Source organism: Tasmannia lanceolata, unplaced genomic scaffold, assembly GCF_043159265.1.
Source record: "Tasmannia lanceolata isolate RefF3 unplaced genomic scaffold, GAP_Taslan_0.1 ptg000038l, whole genome shotgun sequence".
Taxonomy (NCBI): domain Eukaryota; kingdom Viridiplantae; phylum Streptophyta; class Magnoliopsida; order Canellales; family Winteraceae; genus Tasmannia; species Tasmannia lanceolata.
In genome coordinates this window covers 1,808,834-1,816,276 of record NW_027518715.1, presented here as the reverse complement: position 1 = coordinate 1,816,276, position 7,443 = coordinate 1,808,834, and positions in this window count along the sequence as shown.

Genomic DNA, 7,443 nt, shown 5'->3' with positions numbered 1-7,443 from the left:
CATCTCCAAATCCATCGGGAGAAGATTGTAATCTTCTGCGATGGTTTTGTATTGGAGTTTCGGTCCAGGGCCTACTTTTGGAATTTTGTTATCCAAATTCTCTGTTGTGAGGTTCTTTTTTTGGATGGTTATTGCTGCCCATGGTGCTTGGGTTGGAGAGCTTCGTTTCTTTGATGTTTTTTCCTTTGTTTGGTTTTATTATCCTCTTTGGGTCTTTATGTTTTTTGTTGTTTCCCTGTGTCTGTAGAGGGTTTGCTTTTCATGCTTCATGTGCATCTTTCTCCTTTATATAATACATCTGGTCGAGGTCCTGCCTAACCCCAGCTTACCAATCAAAAAAAAAAAAAAAACTTCATATATTAAATAACCATTCGGGTAAAACAACTTTGAATGATAGAAGACCTAATCATGCTGACCAAGCTTTAAGAAATAAAGGCAATGAAGTTGGTCCAAGTTGACACAAAGTAATCTACCCAGCAAATTCCTTACATAATGTGAATCCCATAACCATGCAACTGTAATTGTAACTTCACATTCACCCAAATCAGAAATCGAAGTAAAAAAAATTATAAGTTCAGATGCTTGAATATGGATGTGAAAATGTATGAGTCAGAGTATACTTTAATCCCCTATCTAATTGGAGAGCTTTAGGAATAAAATGCTTGTGTAATAAAACATTGACACTGTTCCTAAAATAAATCAAGGGAATAAAGAACATCAACATCCATAAAAAAAAAACAATTTGATTTAATACCTTCACAAAGAACTCATGACATGAATGCCAGTATCATTTTTTTTTAAATCAACATTAATAGCTTCGAGAAGGCAAAATTTTTCATTGAAATTATCATTTTACCCTTCAAACAACAATCAAGTGATCTAAATGGTTCTCATGAATTATTCATAGAGCAAACACAAGCTGAGATATGTAACAATTTAAACATGGTTAGGCTAATGTCATTTTCCTGAAAAGAATTAAAGATTTGAATCATTGGTGTGATCCTAATCTTTGTATTGCCTACACACTATCTGCCATATTCATAAGAGACACAATCTCCCAAACAAATGCCCAGAATAAGGACCCTGTTTACAAATAAGACACAGTAGGATACTCCTTTATCCAAAACTTTATAAACATACAGTATATGAATCTATCTTAGAATCAAAAAGATGATTCAAGAATAATCAATGCTTTCCAATAGTAAACATATAGCCATAAATAAATAAATAAATGGCATTCGAACTTGAGGATCCTACCGATTCTTACAAAATTAGGACCTGTACTCCCAAGTTTCAAAAAATGAAGGTTAAACATGAGCTAACATCTTGATTCATAGTGTTCAAAACTCTAATTATAAGTAGATTTCTGTTATCATAAGCAATGCCAAAAGTCAATCAATAGAGATAACAATGAAATGATCCCCCTGTCTAAATGTTTCTAGACAAAGCTTACAAAACTGGGGATTTTAAATAAAAATATTAAAATCTAATTTGATTTATCACAATATCCTGTCACCATTTCAATACAGATGTATAAAATTGGTTTCCAATACTTACTGGTAGGTGACAATTTTCTTAAAAGGATTGACTATTACTTGCTCATTCAATTATTTAAACCATTTAAAGTCTAAACTGAGATATTCCTAACCTAAAGGCATTCAAACCATTCTATTCCTCGACTTATTCAACACAAAAACTCATATCCAATATAACCTCAATGACCTGTTCTAAACATTTCATTGCATTCCAAAGTAGTTCAATTACAATGACAGAAGCACAATAAGAATCAAATAACTACAAGCTATCATGTTAGCTTATGAAATAAACCTCATTTTGAAAAGGACAAAACACAAAAAAATAGAACTAAAGCCAAATTATATGAAACAAAATAACACTATGAGAAAACTAATTCCATCATAAGTTATCAATAACATTCTTGAAATTTCAGAGGACTCAGAGCATTGTTCAAAAGCATTCCAAATTTCCAATTTACCGATTCAGCTATCACCAAGTTAACTTGCAATCAAACAAAACAAAGCATTCTAAAAAAATGAATGAACTTTTCACTATGTTCATGAAACCATTCAATAAATGAAAAACTATAGAATCATACTATATTTTAGCAACAATCTTCATTGTACTGTACTGTAATGGGGAACAACAAAATATTGTATTGTGTTATTAAAATAAACTCTATTTTAGCTCTCATTCTAAAAATGATCGAAATAAGATAAGCAAAAGAAGACCCACACCATATCAAAGCTAATATAAACATGATCAAGAAAAGAATTAGATGTACTCTCCTTGTCTGCAAATAAAGGTAGGATTACATTCTTCTCCTCTTGATTTCATGCAAAGAAGATGATAAAAACAACTGAATCTCCAGTGAAATTAGCAAAATAAAATCGAAAATCCATTTCGCTCGGATTTCTTTCTCTCCTCTGCTTGCTACTCATCTTTGCTTCTGCAAATAGGTAACAGTGATTGAATTTGTGCTTCAAAATGATTGCCGAAGCTTACAAAAAATGGAGGTAATTCGAGAAAATGAAGATGAGGTCGGATCTGTGGAAGAAATGTATAGATCTAGGGCTTCAACAACTTGATCTTAGGCTAAGAACTCTAGATCTAGAGTTTAGGTCCACATGAAATGATTAATCCCAAATTTCTGGCTAAGAAAGCAAATCTAGGGCTTCAGAAGTTCAACAAGGAAAGGTGAGGCACGAAGGTGGAATAAGGCAAGAAAATGTTCACCGACAACGAGGAAGATGACCGGAGTCCGGTCGGAAATCTGGCCGAAGAAAGAAAATCCCCTCTCTCTCTCTCTCTCTCTCTCTCTCTCTCTCCCTCTCTCTCTCTTTTAAAAATTGGAAACCCTAACTTGCAAAAGAAGCTATCGTATCAAAATCCCCAAAATGAGAGCCTTGAGGCTCTATTTATAGACAAAATTTCACTTAATTTTTGACCCCTGATGTTCTATGGACAGCCCTCTTGGTATTTGTTTTAGCTTGTTTTGGTTTAGATAGGGTGGTCCATAGTAAAAGTTTTAATGAAAATTAAGAGGATAAACTTAAGCCCTTTCAAATGTCCGGGGACAACCTCCCTTCTGTAACTCATTCAATTTTCATTCCCCAGGCCACCCCGTGGTGTGAACGTCTGAATAATACACTCCACTCTGAAGGCGGCATCGTGGTATCTGAAGGCGGCATTGTATCCGAGGCAACATTGTATCCAAGGCTATATTGTATCCGATGAATTGTTATATCCAAGGCGACATTGTATCCAAAGCGACATTGTATCAGAGGCAACATTGTATTTGAGGCGACAATGAAGGCAACATAATATCGAAGCGATGGTATATCCAAGGCGACATTTTATCCGAGGCGACGTTATATCCGAAGGCATTGTGGTACCCGAAGGCGACATTTTATCTGAGGCAACATTGTATCCGAGGCTAAATTGTATTCGAGGAAATGTTATATCTGAGGCAACGTTGTATTTGAGGTGACATTGAAGGCAACATATTAACGAGACGACGTTATATCCGAAAGCATAATTGTATCTGAGGCGACATATTATCCGAGGCAACATTGTATCCAAGGCTATATTGTATCTGAGGAATATTTATATCCGAGGCAACATTGTATCCGAGGCGACATTGTATTTCAGGCGACATTGAAGGCAACATATTATCGAGGCAATGTTATATCCAAGGCGACATTGTATCAGAGGCAACATTGTATCCGATGCGATGTTATACCCGAAGGCATCTGGTATCCAAAGGCAACATTGTATCCAAGGCTATATTGTATCCGAGGAATTGTTATATACGAGGCGACATTGTATTCAAGGAAACATTGTATTTAAGGCAACATTGAAGGCAACATATTATAGAGGCGACATTATATCCGAGGCGATATTCAATCCGAGGTGACGTTATATCCGAAGGCATCATGGTATCCGAAGGCGACATTGTATCCGAAGGCGACAATGTATATGAGGCTATATAGTATCCAAGGAATTGTTATATACGAGACGACATTGTATCTGAGGCGACATTGTATTCAACGCAACATTATATTTGACGCGACATTGAAGGCAACAGATTATCGAGGCGCCGTTATATCCGAAGGCATAATTGTATCCGAGGCGACGTTATATCCGAAGGCATCGTGGTATCCGAAGGCGATATTGTATCCGAGGCAACATTGTATCCGAGGCTATATTGTATCCGAGGAATTGTTATATTCGAAGCAACATTGTATCCTAGGTAACATTGTCTCCGAGGCGACATTGTGTTCGAGGCAACAATGTAATTGAAGCGGCATTGAAGGCAACATATTATATAGGCGACATTATATCTGAGGTGACATTGTATCCGAGGCGACGTTATATCCCAAGGCATCGTGGTATCATTAAGCAACACTGTATTCGAGGCAACATTGTATCCGATGAATTATCAACAACCTAGAGGCGACATTGAAGGTAACATATTATCGACGCAACGTTATATCCGTAGCGACATTGTATCCGAGGCGACGATATATCCAAAGGCATCGTGGTATCCAAAGGCGACATTGTATCCGAGGGCGACATTGTATCTGAGGCAATATTCTATCAGAGAAATTGTTATATCCAAGGCAACATTGTATCCAAAGCGGCATTGTATTTGAGGCGACATTGAAGACAACATATTATCGAAGCGACATTATATCCGAGGCGACATTGTATCCGAGGCAACGTTATATCCAAAGGTATCGTGGTATCCGAAGGTAACATTATATCCGAGGCTATATTGTATCCGAGAAACTGTCAACATTGTATTTGAGGCGACATTGAAGGCAACATATTATCGAGGCGACGTTATATCCAAAGGCATCGTGGTATCCGAAAGCGACGTTGTATCCGTGGCAACATTGTATCTGAAGCTATATTCTATCCGAGGAATTGTTATATCCGAGGCGACATTGTATTCGAGGCAACAATTTATTTGAGGCGACATTGAATGCAACATATTATCGATGCGACTTTATATCCGAATCGACATTGTATCCGAGGCGACCTTATATCCGAAGGCATCGTGTTATCAAAGGCGACATTGTATCCGAGGCAACATTGTATCCGAGGCTATAATGTATCCGGGGAATTGTTATATCCGAGGCGACATTGTATTCGAGGCGACATTAAAGGCAACATACTATCGAGGCGACATTACATTCGAGGCAACATTGTATACGAGGCGACGTTATATCCAGAGGCATCATGGTATCCAAAGGCGACATTGTATCCGAGGCGACATTGTATCCGAGGCGACGTTATATCCAGAGGCATCATGGTATCCGAAGGCAACATTGTATCCGAGGCTATATTGTATCCGAGGAATTGTTATATCCGAGGCAATATTGTATCCAAGGCGACATTGTATTCGACGCAACATTGTATTTGAGGCGACATTGAGGGCAACAGATTATCAAGGCGACGTTATATAAGAAAGCATAATTGTATCCGAGGCGACATATTATCCGAGGCGATGTTATATCCGAGGGAGACACTGTATCGGAGGCAACATAGTAACCAAGGTAATATTGTATCCAATGAATTATTATATCTGAACACATCGTGGTACCTGAAGGCGACATTGTATCAGAGGCGACATTGTATCCGAGGAATTGTTATATCCGAGGCGATAATGTATCCGAGGCGGGATTGCATTCGAGGCAACATTATATTTGAAGTGACATTGAAGACAACATATTATCAAGACGACATTCCACCCGAGGGGACATTGTATCCTAGGCGACACTGTAACCGAGGCAACGCTATATCCGAAGGCATCGTGGTATCCGAAGGCGACATTGTATCCGAGGCAACATTGTACCCGAGGCTATATTGTAACCGAGGAAATGTTATATCCGAAGCACCATTGTACCCGAGGAGACATGGTATCCAAGGCGACATTGTGTTCGAGGCATCATTGTATTTGAAGCGGCATTGAAGGCGACATTGTATCCGAGGCGACATTATATCCGAGGCGACATTGTATCCGAGGCGACGTTATATCCAAAGGCATCGGGGTATCAGAAGGTGACAATGTATCCGAGGGAACATTAGATCCGAGGCTATATTGTATTCGAGGAATTGTCAACATCTTATCTGAGGCGACATTGAAGACAACATATTATCAAGGCGACGTTATATCCGAAGCGACATTGTATCCGAGGCGACGATATATCCGAAGGCATTGTGGTATCCAATGGCGACATTGTATCCGAGGCAACATTGTATCCGAGGCTATATTATATCAGAGGAATTGTTATATCCAAAGCAACATTGTATCCGAAGCGACATTGTATTTGAGGCGACATTGAAGGCAACATATTATCGAGGCGACGCTATATCCGAGGCGACATTGTATCCGAGGCAACGTTATATCCAAAGGCATCGTCGTATCCGAAGGCGACATTGTATCCGATGCTACATTGTATCCGAGAAACTGTCAACTTTGTATTTGAGGCGACATTGAAGGCAACATATTATTATAGCGACGTTATATCCGAGGCGACATTGTATCCGATGCGACGTTTTATCCCAAGGCATCGTGGTATCCGAAGGCGACATTGTATCCGAGGAAACATTGTATCCAAAGCTATATTCTATACGAGGAAGTGTTATATCCGAGGCGACATTGTATTCGAGGAAACAATTTATTTGTGGCGATATTGAAGGCAACATATTATTGACGTGACGTTATAGCCGAGGCGACTTTCTATTCGAATAGACATTGTATCCTAGGCAACCATATATCCGAACACTTTGTGTTATCAAAGGCGACATTGTACTCGAGGCTATATCGTATCCGAGGAATTCTTATATCCGAGGCGATGTTGTATTCGAGGCGACATTGTATTGGAGGAAAACTTGTATTTGAGGCGACATTGAAGGCAACATATTATCGAGACGACGTTATATCCGAGGGGACATTGTATCCGAGACGACACTGTATCCGAGGCGACGCTATATCCGAAGGCATCGTAGTATCTGAGGCGACATTGAATCCAACGCAACATTGTATCCGAGGCTATATTGTATCAGAGGAATTGTTATATTCGAGGGGACATTGTATCCGAGGCGACGCTATATCCGAAGGCATCGTGGCATCCGAAAGGCAACGTATCCAAGGCAACATTGTATCTGAGGCTATATTGTATCCGAGGAATTGTTATATCCGAGGCGAGATTGTATTTGAGGAAACATTGTATTTGAGGCGACATTGAAGGCAACATATTATCAAGGCGACATTATATCCGAGGGACATTGTATCTGAGGCGACATTGTATCCGAGGTGACACTATATCCGAAGGAATCGTGGTATCCGAAGGCGACATTTTATCAGAGGAACCACTGTATCCAAGGCTATATTGTACCAGAAGAATTGTTATAACTGAG